Below are 13,727 nucleotides of genomic sequence, written 5' to 3' on the forward strand. Positions count from 1 at the left end.
TTCTCAGAAACCTTACAGAACTATGAATATCACCACTTTGCAAAGGAAAACCCAAGGATTAAAGATACTAAGTTCTCCAGGTCTTGTTGCATGTAAGACTCAGACCCATCTAACCCTGAATCCTAACTGCAATATTGTCCCTCCTGTTTATTTTTACAGCTTTACAGAGGTTGAGCCTCTGGTCAGAGAGGGAAAGAAAACTCTTTTTTCTTCAACAGCCCTCTTTGCACAACTTTCTGTACATAAGAAGATCTTGAGTGCAGTACCGTACTGTGCCATGTAGAAGATGCTCCCATGTAAGATGCACCTTCATTTGGGGGCCCGAAATTTGAAAAGAAAATGTATTACATAAAGTTATTGAACTCAAGTTTTATTCATCATAAAATTCTTACAACTCCTCATCACTGTCATAAATCCCATCCGTTAGCTTATCCTCATCTGTGTCTGATGATGAATCACTGTCTTCAACATGAGCGCGAAAAAATGGGAAATGCAAGTAAAAAATATCTACAACATTGGATAAGACGCACCCAGTTCTTAGACCCTAAACTTTTTTTTTAATTTTTATTTTTTTAATTAATTTATTTACTGTGTGTACATAGATTCTAGTGTCTCTCCAAAAGCATCCCCTCACCCCCGTATTCACCTCAACATCTCCCTTACCCCCCTCCCAACAGCTCCCTCCCCCCTTCCCTTCAGTTTAATTCCATTTTTCAGTTCACATTCTTCTTGGATTCCCCAAATGAGTGAGGTCATATGATACTTTTCATTCTCTGCCTGGCTTATTTCACTCAACATAATAGTTTCCAGGTCCACCCATATTCTTGCAAACTGTAATATTTCTTTCTTTTTCATGGTCCCATAGTATTCCATAGTATATATGTACCACACCTTTTTAATCCACTTGTCCACTATCGGACACTTGGGCTGTTTCCAGATCTTCACTATTGTGAACAATGCTGCCATGAACATGGGGGTGCATTTCTTTTTACAGTCGGTGATATGGTGTCCTTGGGATATATTCCTATAAGTGGATGGCTGGGTCAAAGGGCAGTTCCATTTCTAGTTTTTTGAGGAATCTCCATACTGTTTTCCACAGTGACTGCACCAGTCTGCATTCCCACCAGCAGTGCAGGAGGGTTCCCTTTTCTCCACATCCTCACCAGCACTTATTCTGTGTTGTTTTGTTGATGAGTGCCATTCTGACTGGTGTGAGGTGATATCTCATTGTGGTTTTAATTTGCATTTCTCTAATGATTAGTGATGTTGAACATTATTTCATCTGTCTATTGGCCATCTGTATGTCCTCTTTGGAGAAGTATCTATTTATTTCTTGTGCCCATTTTTTTATTGCATTATTTGTCTTCCTGGTGTTGAGTTTTACAAATTCTTTATAAATTTTGGTTATTAACTCCTTATCAGATGTATTGTCAAATATGTTCTCCCATTGTGTAGTTTGTCTTTTTATTCTGTTCCTATTATTTTTAGCTGTGCAAAAGTTTTTTAGTTTGATATAGTCCCATTTATTTATCCTGTCTTTCATTTCACTTGCTTGTGGAGATAAATCAGCAAATATATTTGTGTGAGAGATGTCGGAGAGCTTACTGCCTATGTTTTCTTCTAAGATGCTTACGGTTTCACAGCTTACATTTAAGCCCTTTATCCATTTTGAGTTTATTTTTGTGTATGGTGTAATTTGGTGGTCTAGTTTCATTTTTTTGCAGGTAGCTGTCCAGTTTTCTCAACACCATTTGTTAAACAGACTGTCTTTACTCTATTGTATGCTCTTACCTCCTTTGTCAAATATCAATTGTCCATAAAGGTGTGGGTTTATTTCTGGGTTCTCTATTCTGTTCCATTGATCCATATGCCTGTTCTTATGATAGTACCAAGATGTTTTGAATACAATGGCCTTGTAGTATAACTTGATATCAGGAAGTGTGATACCTCCCATTTTATTATTCTTTTTCAAGATCGCTGAGGGTATTCGTGTTCTTTTTTGGTTCCATATAAATTTTTGGAATTTGTGTCCTATATCTTTGAAGTATGTCATTGGTATTTTAATTGGTATTGCATTGAATTTATAAATTTCTTTGGGTAATATAGACATTTTAATGATGTCTATTCTTCCTAACAATAAACTCGGTATATGCTTCCACTTGTTTGTGTATTCCTTGATTTCTTTTATCAATGTTTTATAATTTTCTGAGTACAAGTCTTTAAGCGCCTTGGTTAAATTTACTCCTAGGTACTTTATTTTATTTTTTTTTGCAATAGTGAAGGGGATTGTTTTCTTAATTTCTCTTTCTGATATTTCATTGTTCGTGTATAAAAATGCCTCTGATTTCTGTGTATTAATTTTATATCCTGCCACCTTGCTGAATTCATTTATCAAGTCCAGTAGTTTTTTGACTGAAACTTTAGGGTTTTCTATATACAGTATCATATCATCTGTAAATAATGATAGTTTTACTTCTTCTTTTCTTATTTGGATGCCTGTTATTTCTTTTTCTTGTCTGATGGCTGTAGCTAGGACTTTCAGTACTATGTTGAATAAAAGTGGTGAAAGGGGGCATCCCTGCCTTGTTGCTGATTTTAGGGGGATTTCTTTTAAATTTTGTCCATTAATTATGATGTTGGCTGTGGGTTTTTCATAGATGGCCTTTATCATGTTGAGGTATGTTCCCTGTATTCCCACTTTGCTGAGAGTTTTGATCATAAATGGGTTCTAGATTTTATCAAATGCTTTTTCTGCATCTAATGAAATTATCATGTGGTTTTTCTCCTTCCTTTTGTTTATGTGGTGAATCACGTTGATTGATTTACGAATGTTGTACCATCCTTGCCTCCCTGGAATAAATCCCACTTGATCATGATGTATGATTTTTTTTCATGTATTACTGGATCTGGTTTGCCAAAATTTTGTTGAGGATCTTAGCATCTAAATTCATCAGGGATATTGGCTTATAATTGTTTTTCTTTGTGTTATCTTTGCCTGGTTTTGGAATCAGAATTATGCTCACCTCATAAAAGTAGCTTGGAAGTCTTCCTTCCTCTTGAATTTTTTGAAATAGCTTGAGAAGAATAGGAGTTAGTTCTTCTTTGAATATTAGGTAAAATTCACTTGTGAAGCCATCAGGCCCAGGACTTTTCTTTTTTGGGAGTTTTTTGATAGCTATTTCAATCTCATTTGTTGTAATTGGTCTGTTAAGGTTTTCTGATTCTTCCAGATTGACTTTTGGATGATTATATATTTCAAGGAATTTGTCCATTTCACATAGGTTTTTAATTTTTGGCGTACAGTTCTTCATAGTATTTTCTTACAATATTTTGTATTTCTGTTGTGTCACTTGTTATTTCTCCACTCTCGTTTCTAATTTTATTTGAGTCCTCTTCTTTTCTTGGTGAATCTCGTTAAACGTTCATCAATCTTGTTTACCTTTTCAAAGAAATAGCTCTTGGTTTCATTGATCCTCTGTATTATTTCTTTAGCCTCTATGTCATTTATTTCTGCTCTGATCTTTATTATTTTCTTCCTTCTACTTCCTCTGGGCTTTACTTACTGTTCTTTTTCTAGTTCTTTTGGATGCAGGGTTAGGTTGTTTATTTGAGCTTTCTCAAGCTTAATGAATGCCTGTAGTGCTATGAACTTCTCTCTCAGGACTGTTTTTGCTGTGTTCCATAAATTTTGAGTAGTTTTATGTTCATTATCTTTCTTTTGTAGGAATTTTTTTTATTTCTTCTTTGATTTCATTGTTATTTAATTACATGCCATTTAGTTTCCATGTGTTTGAGTATTTTTCAGTTTTTCTGTTGTGGCTGATTTCTAGTTTCATGCCATTGTGATCAGAGAAAATGCTTGATATGATTTCAATCTTCTTAAATTTGTTGAGACTGCTTTTGTGCCCTAACATGTGGTCTATCCTGGAGAATGTTCCATGAGCACTTGAAAAGAATGTATATTCTGCTTCTTTAGGGTGAAAGGTTCTGAAGATATCTAGTAAATCCTGCTGATCTAATGTGTCCCTTAAGTCTGCTGTTTTTTTGTTAATTTTCTTTGTTGAGGATCTATCTAGTGATGTTAGTGGGGTATTGAAATCTTTTACTGTTATAGTATTACCTTTGATCTCACCCTTTATATCCATCGAAGTCTGCTTTATATATTTAGGTGCTCCTATATTAGGTGTGTAGATATTTATGATGCTTATATCTTCCTGTTGGATTGCTCCTTTTATCATTATGTAGTGACCTTCTTTATCTCTTACTATATTCTTTGTTTTAAAGTCTATTTTATCTGACATAAGTATTGCTACCCCAGCTTTTTTAAATTTCCATTTGCATGAAATATTTTTTTAATCTTTTATCTTTAGTTTATGTGTATCTTTTGTTTTGAGGTGTATCTCTTGTAGACAGTATATGTATGGGTCCTGTTTTCTTATTTGTGCCGCTACTGTATTTCTTTTGATTGGATCATTTAGTCCATTTACATTTAAGGTTATTATTGATATGTAGTTCATTATTGCCATTTTGTTCTTTAAAGCTATATTTCTCTTTTGCTATATTCTTTTCCCCCTTTGTTCTGTTTACAACAATCCCCTTACCATTTCTTGCAGCCTTTGTTTTGTTGTAAGGAATTTCTTGAGGGTTTTTTTTTGTTTGTTTTTGTTTGTTTTTGTTTTGTTTTGTCTGGGAAGCTTGTTATTTCTCCTTAGATTTTAAACAATAGCCATGCTGGATAAAGTAGTCTTGGTTGTAGGTTCTGTTCTGCATTGCTTTGAATATTTCTTGCCATTCCCTTCTGGCCTCAAGTGTTTCTGTTGAGAAGTCAGATGTCATCCTTATGGTGGCTCCTTTTTAGGTGATAGATTTTTTTTCTCTAGCAGCTTTTAATATTTTCTCTTTATCTCTTAGCTTTGCTATTTTAATTATGATGTGTCTTGGTGTGGATTTCTTTGTGTTTCCCTTTAATGGAGTTCTCTGTGTTTCTTGAACTTGTGTGACTTCTTCCTGCATCAATTTAAAGAAGTTTTCAGCTATGATTTGATTGAACAAGGTTTCTAACCCTTGTTCTTTCTCCTCTTCTTAAGGAACCCCTATGGTGCGGATGTTATTTCTCTTCATGTTGTCACAGAGCTCTCTTAGAGTTTCCTTAGATATTTTCATTCTTTCTTTTTCTGCTCTGCTTCTGTGTTTTTATTTATCTTGTCTTCTAAATTGCTGATTTGATCTTATGCTTCATCCAGCCTGATTTTAATTGCTTCTAGTATAGTCTTCATATCATATATTGTATTTGTCATTTCTGACTGGTTCTTCTTTATTATTTAATGTTCTTTTTAATACTTGTTATTTTTTTATTTATGTGCTCACTGTGACAATCCATTGTTGTTCTTAGGCCTTTCAGCATTTTAATATCCATTATTCTAAACTCTGCCTCCAGTAGTTTGCTTATATCTGTCTCACTCAGCTCTTTTTCTGAGGATTTCTCTTGTTGAGTCATTTGTTGTTTTTTTATTTTATTTTATTTTATTTTTTTAAATAAATTTTTATTAATGTTAATGGGATGACATTAATAATTCAGGGTACATATATTCAAAGAAAACATGTCTAGGTTATCTTGTCATTAAATTATGTTGCATACCCCTCACCCAGAGTCAGATTGTCCTCCGTCACCCTCTGTCTAGTTTTCTCTGTGCCCCTCCCCCTCCCCCTAACTCCCTCCCTCCCTTCTGTATCCTCCCTCCCCCCACCCCTGGTAACCACCACTCTCTTATCCATGTCTCTTAGTCTCATTTTTATGTTCCACCAATGTATGGAATCATGTAGTTCTTGTTTTTTTCTGATTTACTTATTTCACTCCGTATAATGTTATCAAGATCCCACCATTTTGCTGTAAATGATCTGATGTCATCATTTCTTATGGCTGAGTAGTATTTCATAGTGTATATGTGCCACATCTTCTTTATCCAGTCATCTATTGACGGGCTTTTTGGTTGTTTCCATGTCTTGGCCACTGTGAACAATGCTGCAATGAACATGGGGCTGCATGTGTCTTTATGTATCAATGTTTCTGAGTTTTGGGGGTATATACCCAGTAGAGGGATTGCTGGGTCATAAGGTAGTTCTATTTTCAGTTTTTTGAGGAACCACCATACTTTCTTCCATAATGGTTGTACTACTTTACATTCCCACCAACAGTGGATGAGGGTTCCTTTTTCTCCACAGCCTCTCCAACATTTGCTATTACCTGTCTTGTTAATAATAGCTAATCTAACAGGTGTGAGGTGGTATCTCATTGCAGTTTTGATTGACATTTCTCTAATAACTAAAGAAGATGAGCATCTTTTCATATATCTGTTGGTCATTTGTATTTCTTCCTGGGAGAAGTGTCTGTTCATGTCCTCTTCCCATTTTTTTATTGGATTGTTTGTTTGTTTGTTGTTGAGTTTTATGAGTTCTTTGTAAATTTTGGATATTAGGCCCTTATCTGAGCTATTGTTTGAAAATATCAGTTCCCATTTAGTTGGCTGTCTGTTTATTTTGATATCAGTTTCTCTTGCTGAGCAAAAACTTTTTATTCTGATGTAGTCCCATTCATTTATCTTTGCCTTCACTTCTCTTGCCATTGGAGTCAAGTTCATAAAATGTTCTTTAAAACCCAGGTCCATGAGTTTAGTACCTATGTCTTCTTCTATGTACTTTATTGTTTCAGATCTTATATTTAGGTCTTTGATCCATTTTGAATTAACTTTAGTACACGGGGACAGGCTGTAGTCGAGTTTCATTCTTTTGCATGTGGCTTTCCAGTTTTCCCAACACCATTTGTTGAAGAGGCTTTCTTTTCTCCCTTTTGTGTTGTTGGCCCCCTTATCAAAGATTATGTGACCATATATATGTGGTTTTATTTCTGGGCTTTCTATTCTGTTCCATTGGTCTGAGTGTCTATTTTTCTGCCAATACCATACAGTTTTGATTATTGTGGCCCTATAATATAGTTTAAAGTCAGGTATTGTAATGCCCCCAGCTTCATTCTTTTTCCTTAGGATTGCTTTAGCTATTCGGGGTTTTTTATAGTTCCATATAAATCTGATGATTTTTTGTTCCATTTCTTTAAAAAATGTCATAGGAATTTTGATGGGAATTGCATTAAATTTATATATTACTTTGGGTAATATGGCCATTTTAATTATATTTATTCTTCCTATCCAAGAACAAGGAATATTTTTTCATCTCATTGTGTCTTTTTCTATTTCTCTTAGCAATGCCTTGTAGTTTTCGTTATATAGGTCCTTTACATTCTTTGTTATGTTTATTCCTAGGTATTTTATTTTTTTTGTTGCAATCGTGAAGGGGATTATTTTTTTGAGTTCGTTTTCTAATATTTCATTGTTGGTATATAGAAAGGCTATGGACTTTTGTATGTTGATTTTGTATCCTGCGACCTTACTGTATTGGTTTATTGTTTCTAGTAATCTTTTTGTGAAGTCCTTTGGGTTTTCGATGTATAGGATCATATCATCAGCAAAAAGTGATACCTTTACTTCTTCTTTTCCGATATGGATGCCTTTTATTTCTTTGTCTTGTCTGATTGCTCTGGCCAGAACTTCTAGCACCACGTTAAATAAGAGTGGAGAGAGTGGACAACCCTGTCTTGTTCCTGATTTAAGGTGGAAAGTCCTCAGTTTTACGCCATTTAATATGATGTTGGCTGATGGTTTATCATATATGGCCTTTATCATGTTGAGATATTTTCCTTCTATACCCATTTTGTTGAGAGTCTGAAACATAAAATTGTGTTGTATTTTATTGAAAGCCTTTTCTGCTTCTATTGATAAGATCATGTGGTTTTTGTTCTTTGTTTTGTTGATATGGTGTATTACGTTAACCGTTTTACATATGTTGAACCATCCTTGAGATTCTGGGATGAATCCCACTTGATCATGATGTATTATTTTTTTAATATGTTGTTGTATTCGATTTGCTAGTATTTTGTTTAGTATTTTAGCATCTGTATTCATTAGAGATATTGGTCTGTAGTTTTCTTTTTTTGTGCCATCCTTGCCTGGTTTTGGTATGAGGGTTATGTTGGCCTCATAAAATGTGTTTGGAAGTATTGCTTCTTCAATTTTTTGGAAGACTTTGAGTAGAATATGAACCAAGTCTTCTTTGAATGTTTGATAGAATTCACTAGTATAACCGTATGGGCCTGGACTTTTATTTTTGGGGAGGTTTTTAATAGTTTTTCTATTTCCTCCCTGCTGATTGGTCTGTTTAGGTTTTCTGCTTCTTCATGACTCAGTTTAGGAAGGTTGTATTGTTCTAGGAATTTATCCATTTCTTCTAGATTGTTGTATTTGGTGGCATATAGTTTTTCATAGTATTCTACAATAATTCTTTGTATATCTATGATGTCTGTGGTGATTTCTCCTCTTTCATTTTGGATTTTATTTATTTGAGTCCTGTGTCTTTTTTCCTTGGTGAGTCTTGCCAAGGGTTTGTCGATTTTGTTGATCTTTTCAAAGAACCAGCTCCTTGTTTTATTGATTTTTTTCTATAGTTTTTCTGTTCTCTATTTCGTTTATTTCTGCTCTGATTTTTATTATCTCCTTTCTTCGGCTGGTTTTGGGTTGTCTTTGTTCTTCTTTTTCTAGCTCCTTAAGGTGTGAACTTAAGTGGTTTACTTCGGCTCTCTCTTGTTTGTTCATATAGGCCTGAAGTGATAAGAACTTTCCTCTTATTACTGCTTTTGCTGCATCCCAGAGATTCTGATATGTCGTATTTTCATTTTCATTTGTCTGTATATATCTTTTGATCTCTGCGCTTATTTCTTCTTTGACCCACTCATTTTTTAGAAGTATGTTGTTTAGTTTCCATAATTTTGTGGGTTTTTCCTTCTCTTTTTTACAGTTGAATTCTAGTTTCAAGGGTTTATGATCAGAGAATATGCTTGGTACAATTTCAATTTTTCTAAATTTGCTGATATTGTCTTTGTGGCCCAACATATGGTCAATTCTTGAGAATGTTCCATGTACACTAGAGAAAAATGTATACTCTGTCGCTTTGGGATGAAGTGTCCTGTAGATGTCTATCATATCCAGGTGTTGTAGTATTTCGTTTAAGGCCACTATATATTTATTGATTCTCTGTTTGGATGACCGATCTAGAGCCGTCAGCGGTGTATTGAGGTCTCCAAGTATGATTGTATTTTTGTCAGTTTTTGTTTTAAGGTCAATAAGTAGCTGTCTTACATATTTTGGTGTTCCTTGGTTTGGTGCATATATATTAAGGATTGTTATGTCTTCTTGATTCAATGTCCCCTTAATCATTATGAAATGACCATTTTTGTCTCTGAGTACTTTTTCTGTCTTGTAGTCAGCATTATCAGATATGAGTATTGCTACACCTGCTTTTTTTTGGATGTTGTTTGCTTGGAGTATTGTTTTCCAGCCTTTCACTTTGAATTTGTTTTTATCCTTGTTGCTTAGATGAGTTTCTTGTAGGCAGCATACAGTTGGGTTTTCTTTTTTAATCCATTCTGCTTCTCTGTGTCTTTTTATTGGTAAGTTTAATCCATTTACATTTAGTGTTATTATTGACACTTGTGGGTTCCCTATTGCCATTTTATAAATTGCTTTCTGTTAGTTTTGTATCTTGTTTGATTCTTCTCTTTTGTTTTTCTATTGTTTGTTTTTGTATTCCATACTTCTTTCTTCTGTTGCTACCTTTTTTAAGTCAAGTGTTTTTGTGGTGGTTTTTTCAAGGGTGGTTACCATTAAGTAATGAAAAGCATACCTACCATATTCATTGTAGTACCCTGTCTTATGAGTATTTCTGCGCTTCATCGTCCTTTGCTACTGTTAATCTTCATCCTTTCTCCCCCCCCCCTTTTTTTTTTGTTGTCACAGTTTAAGTTTGGTTTTATTGTTTTCTTGGTGGAGGTATTACTTGTGGTTTTGTTTTCTTTTGTTCTTTGAATCTGGTTGGAAAACCCCCTTTAGTATTTCCTGGAGTGGGGGCTTTCTGATGATAAATTCTCTCATCTTTTCTGTATTTGTGAATATTTTTATATCTCCTTCGTACTTGAAGGATATCTTTGATGGGTATAATATTCTTGGCTGAAAGTTTCTCTCTTTCAGGGCTTTGAATATTGGGATCCACTCTCTTCTAGCTTGTAGAGTTTCTGCTGAGAAGTCTGATGATAATCTAATAGATCTTCCTTTATATGTTGTATTCTTCTTTTCCCTGGCTGCCTTGAGAATTTTTTCTTTGTCATTGGTTTGTGTCATCTTCATTATGATATGCCTTGGAGTGGGTTTGTTGGGGTTAAGAAAACTCGGTGTTCTCTTTGCTTCTTGAATTTGAGGCTTTAGTTCTTTCCACAGGCTTGGGAAGTTCTCGTCTATTATTTGTTTGAGTATATTCTCCATTCCATTTTCTTTCTCTTCTCCCTCTGATATACCTATTATTCTTATGTTATTCTTTCTGATGGAGTCAGACAATTCCTGTAGGGCTTTCTCGTTTTTTATTATTTTTGAGTCTCTTTCTTCTTCTCTCTGTTGTGCCTCAAGTTGTTTGTCTTCTATTTCACTAATCCTATCTTCTATCTGGGCTGTTCTATTAGCTAAGCTTGTTATCTCGTTTTTCAGTTCGTGAATTGAGTTTTTCATTTCTGTTTGATTTGTTTTTATAGTTTCAATTTCCTTGGTAATATATTCTTTGTGATCGTTGAGTTGTTTTCTGATTTCCCTAAATTGCCTTTCTGTGTTTTCTTGTATATCTCTGAGTATTTTTAAGATTTCTATTTTAAATTCTCTGTCATTTGGCTCCAAGGCTTCCAGTATGTTAAATCTTTTCTCCATAGATTTTTCCACATCTATTTGTGTTACCTCTCTATCTTTTGTATCCATAATATTCGATTTCCTTTTTCTTATTGGCATCTGAAGGTGGTCTTGTTGATATTGTTAATTAGAATTAATAAAGAATAAAAAGGGGGAAAAAAAAGAAGCAAAACACTCCACACAAAAAAAGTAATGATTTATTTCCTTCTTTTTTCTTTCTTCTCCTCCCCTCCTCTCACCTCTTTAGGTAAATATCGTGATGACCTGTGAATTATATTATGCTAAATGGAACAAAAACTGCCTATAACGGAGGGCCTGATTTGGGATGAAGAGTTCAAGGGGCAAAAAAGGCAGTAGGGACCTACTAAATGCAAAAAAAAAAAAAAAAAAAAGGAGGATATCTTAGACAAGCATAAAATGATTTGCTTGTAAGTGATGGTCGACTAAGAGATATAGTGAGAGGGATAAGAGGGAAACCGAAAAAGGGAGAGAAAAAATAATATTTAAAGAAGAAAAAAATAAAAATAATAAGTAAAAATCTGTTGTATTAAGTGGAGTGAAGACTAAATACAATGGAGACTTTGGGTTGGGAGGAATGCTAGTGAAGCAATGTAAAAAGTACCCAAAATGCCACAAAAACAAACAAATAAAGGAAAACCAAGAACAAAAGCAGAAAAGAAAAGAAAGAAAGAAAGAAAAAGAACAAATAACAAAAACAAAAAAACTGGAGTCCCAAATTAAATAATTTGTTCATGATTGAGGATTAAATGAGAGGAAAAGTAAAAGGAGAAAAGAAGGAACAAATAGAAAGGAAAAAATAAGAAAAAGAGAGAAACGAAGGAAGAAAAAAAGGAAAGGAAAAAAAACAAAAAAAACAAAAAGAAAACAAAAGGGGAGATAGTGACAGTTAAGGGTTTTGGAGTGTAACCCTAAGGGAGAGTGAGGATGAAGAAAAGAAATAAAATGTAACACTCATGGGTAGTGTAGTTCAAGAAAAGGGTAGCATAAGATGGGCAGAGAATAAAAGGACCGATGTGGAGGAAATACAAATAAAGGCAATAAGAAAGAAGAGAGAAACAACAACAACAAAGAATTAGTGGAACAAGTTATAAAGTCTGTGGATTTTTCTTGATTTTGAGAGGTTAACTTCTTCCTTTTTCTTTTCTCTCCCTCTTCCTGGTCGGTGACTCTGTACCCCAGGTTCTGCCCCTGTGTCACGCTTAGGTAGGGATTTGCAGTTGATGGAATTCTATGGCAATGTCATATAATTGGCTTTAGTCTCGCTGGTAGTCAAGGCTTGTTGGCGTTTGTAGAGTCCAGCAATGTGAGAGAGTTTGCTTTCCTGGAGTCTCTCCCCTAGTCTCCCCTTCCCGAATTAGCAACCTGGTGATCCAGCTATGAGGCTGCCACTGCTTCTGTCTGGGGAGTAAGAGGCTCAAAGAGGTGGGAAATCCCCACTCTATCCTCACTCAGCGCAAGGCTCTGGGTAAGGCTCTGGCAGTCAGAGCCTCCAGCGTAATCAGGTGGGGCTGGGAGTCAATTGTTGTCAAGGTGACTGTTCAGCACCTACCATTCAGTTGGACCACTCAACCCAGGCTTTCGACACTTTGTAGCCTGTTTTGGCTGGAAAGAAGATGCACTATTCGCTGCTTGCTATATAGATCTTAATATCTGCCAAGTCCCTCTTGTTAGGTATATCCCTGAATATGGAGGCTCTGTCAATCAGATGTTGCCCCCGCCCCTTTAGCGAAAGGCACTGAAAAATATTATGCCTCTTGTCTTGGATCGCTGAACTGGGAGAGATCTTATCAATTAGAGCCCATGGGTGTGTATATTTCGTGGGTTAAGCTAATTTCAGTGATTGGATCCGCAGCTGTGCTCCAGAGAGTATTTCAGGCTGCCTGCGCGCCCCTCCCCCGACGCTTGATTGTTAGCTCGAATGGCTGGGTGAGGTGCCCCGTCCACGGAGAGAATCTCCTGACTAGGAAAGACAGGTTTGGCACCCCTCCCGGACTGCCGCGTGGGGCGCGCGCGCAGCTTCTCAGAGCACGCTGGTGGTTGCCGGCACTCCCCAGGATGCGGCTTGGCGGGCGCACCCGCCCGGCTTCTCAGAGCACGCTGGTGGTGGCCGGCACTCCCTGGGACGCAGCTCGGGGCACGCGGCTTCTCAGAGCACGCTGGTGGTGGCCGGCACTCCCGGGGACGCGGCGCGGGCAGCTGCACGTGTGGGTTGACTCACCACAGGCGTATTCCCTCCTCGGCAACAGTCCTTTTGCTTTCAGTGTGTGTGTGGAACTCCGGGATGCTCCGAGGATAAATTTTTCTGTTTCTAGTTGATAAATTTGTTGAGATTTTGGGGAGATCGCGCTGCTCACGGCGCCATTTCCGTGACGTCACTCCCCCTTGTTGAGTCATTTGGATTGCACTTCTCTGTCTTTCCATTTTGTCTGTGTTGCCTTGGACTTCCCTGGTTGGGGCCTGGGGCAGGTAAGTGGAGGTCACTGCCTGTGACTGGTTCTTATCCACTTTTTGGGAGCTACAGGTTATCCAGATCTTGTGGCTGCCTCTGCTGGGTCCAGGTGCCGCTGTAAGTATCAGCTGTACTCCTAGGCTTGCTTTTATCTATTCTTGACCCGGAAGAAGTTACTTTAAAATTCAAGTTACCCTAAAATCCACTTTCTATTGTCTTTTGTTGCTGGCTACTTGTTGGGCTCAGTACTGTAATTCCGTGATTAGGTACAGTATTAGATATGGCCTACTTCTTTGCTTCAGGTATCAGTCTATCCAGACATTTTAGCTCCCATTTTGTGGTTTCTCTACCAGGCCACTACTGCTGTTGCTGCCCGGGGCTCTTGGGCTCAGGTGCTGCTAGGTACAGACCACCTCTGGGAC

The 13,727-nt window shown here is 36.5% G+C and overlaps 1 protein-coding gene across 5 annotated transcripts in view; it reads left to right on the plus strand.

Moving 5' to 3' along the window:
- The window catches only part of CDK14 (cyclin dependent kinase 14), a 635,411-nt gene that overhangs the window by 256,511 nt on the left and 365,173 nt on the right, over positions 1-13,727 (plus strand). The window lies entirely within an intron of this gene.

Source organism: Saccopteryx bilineata, chromosome 7 (genome assembly GCF_036850765.1).
Source record: "Saccopteryx bilineata isolate mSacBil1 chromosome 7, mSacBil1_pri_phased_curated, whole genome shotgun sequence".
Lineage (NCBI taxonomy): Eukaryota > Metazoa > Chordata > Mammalia > Chiroptera > Emballonuridae > Saccopteryx > Saccopteryx bilineata.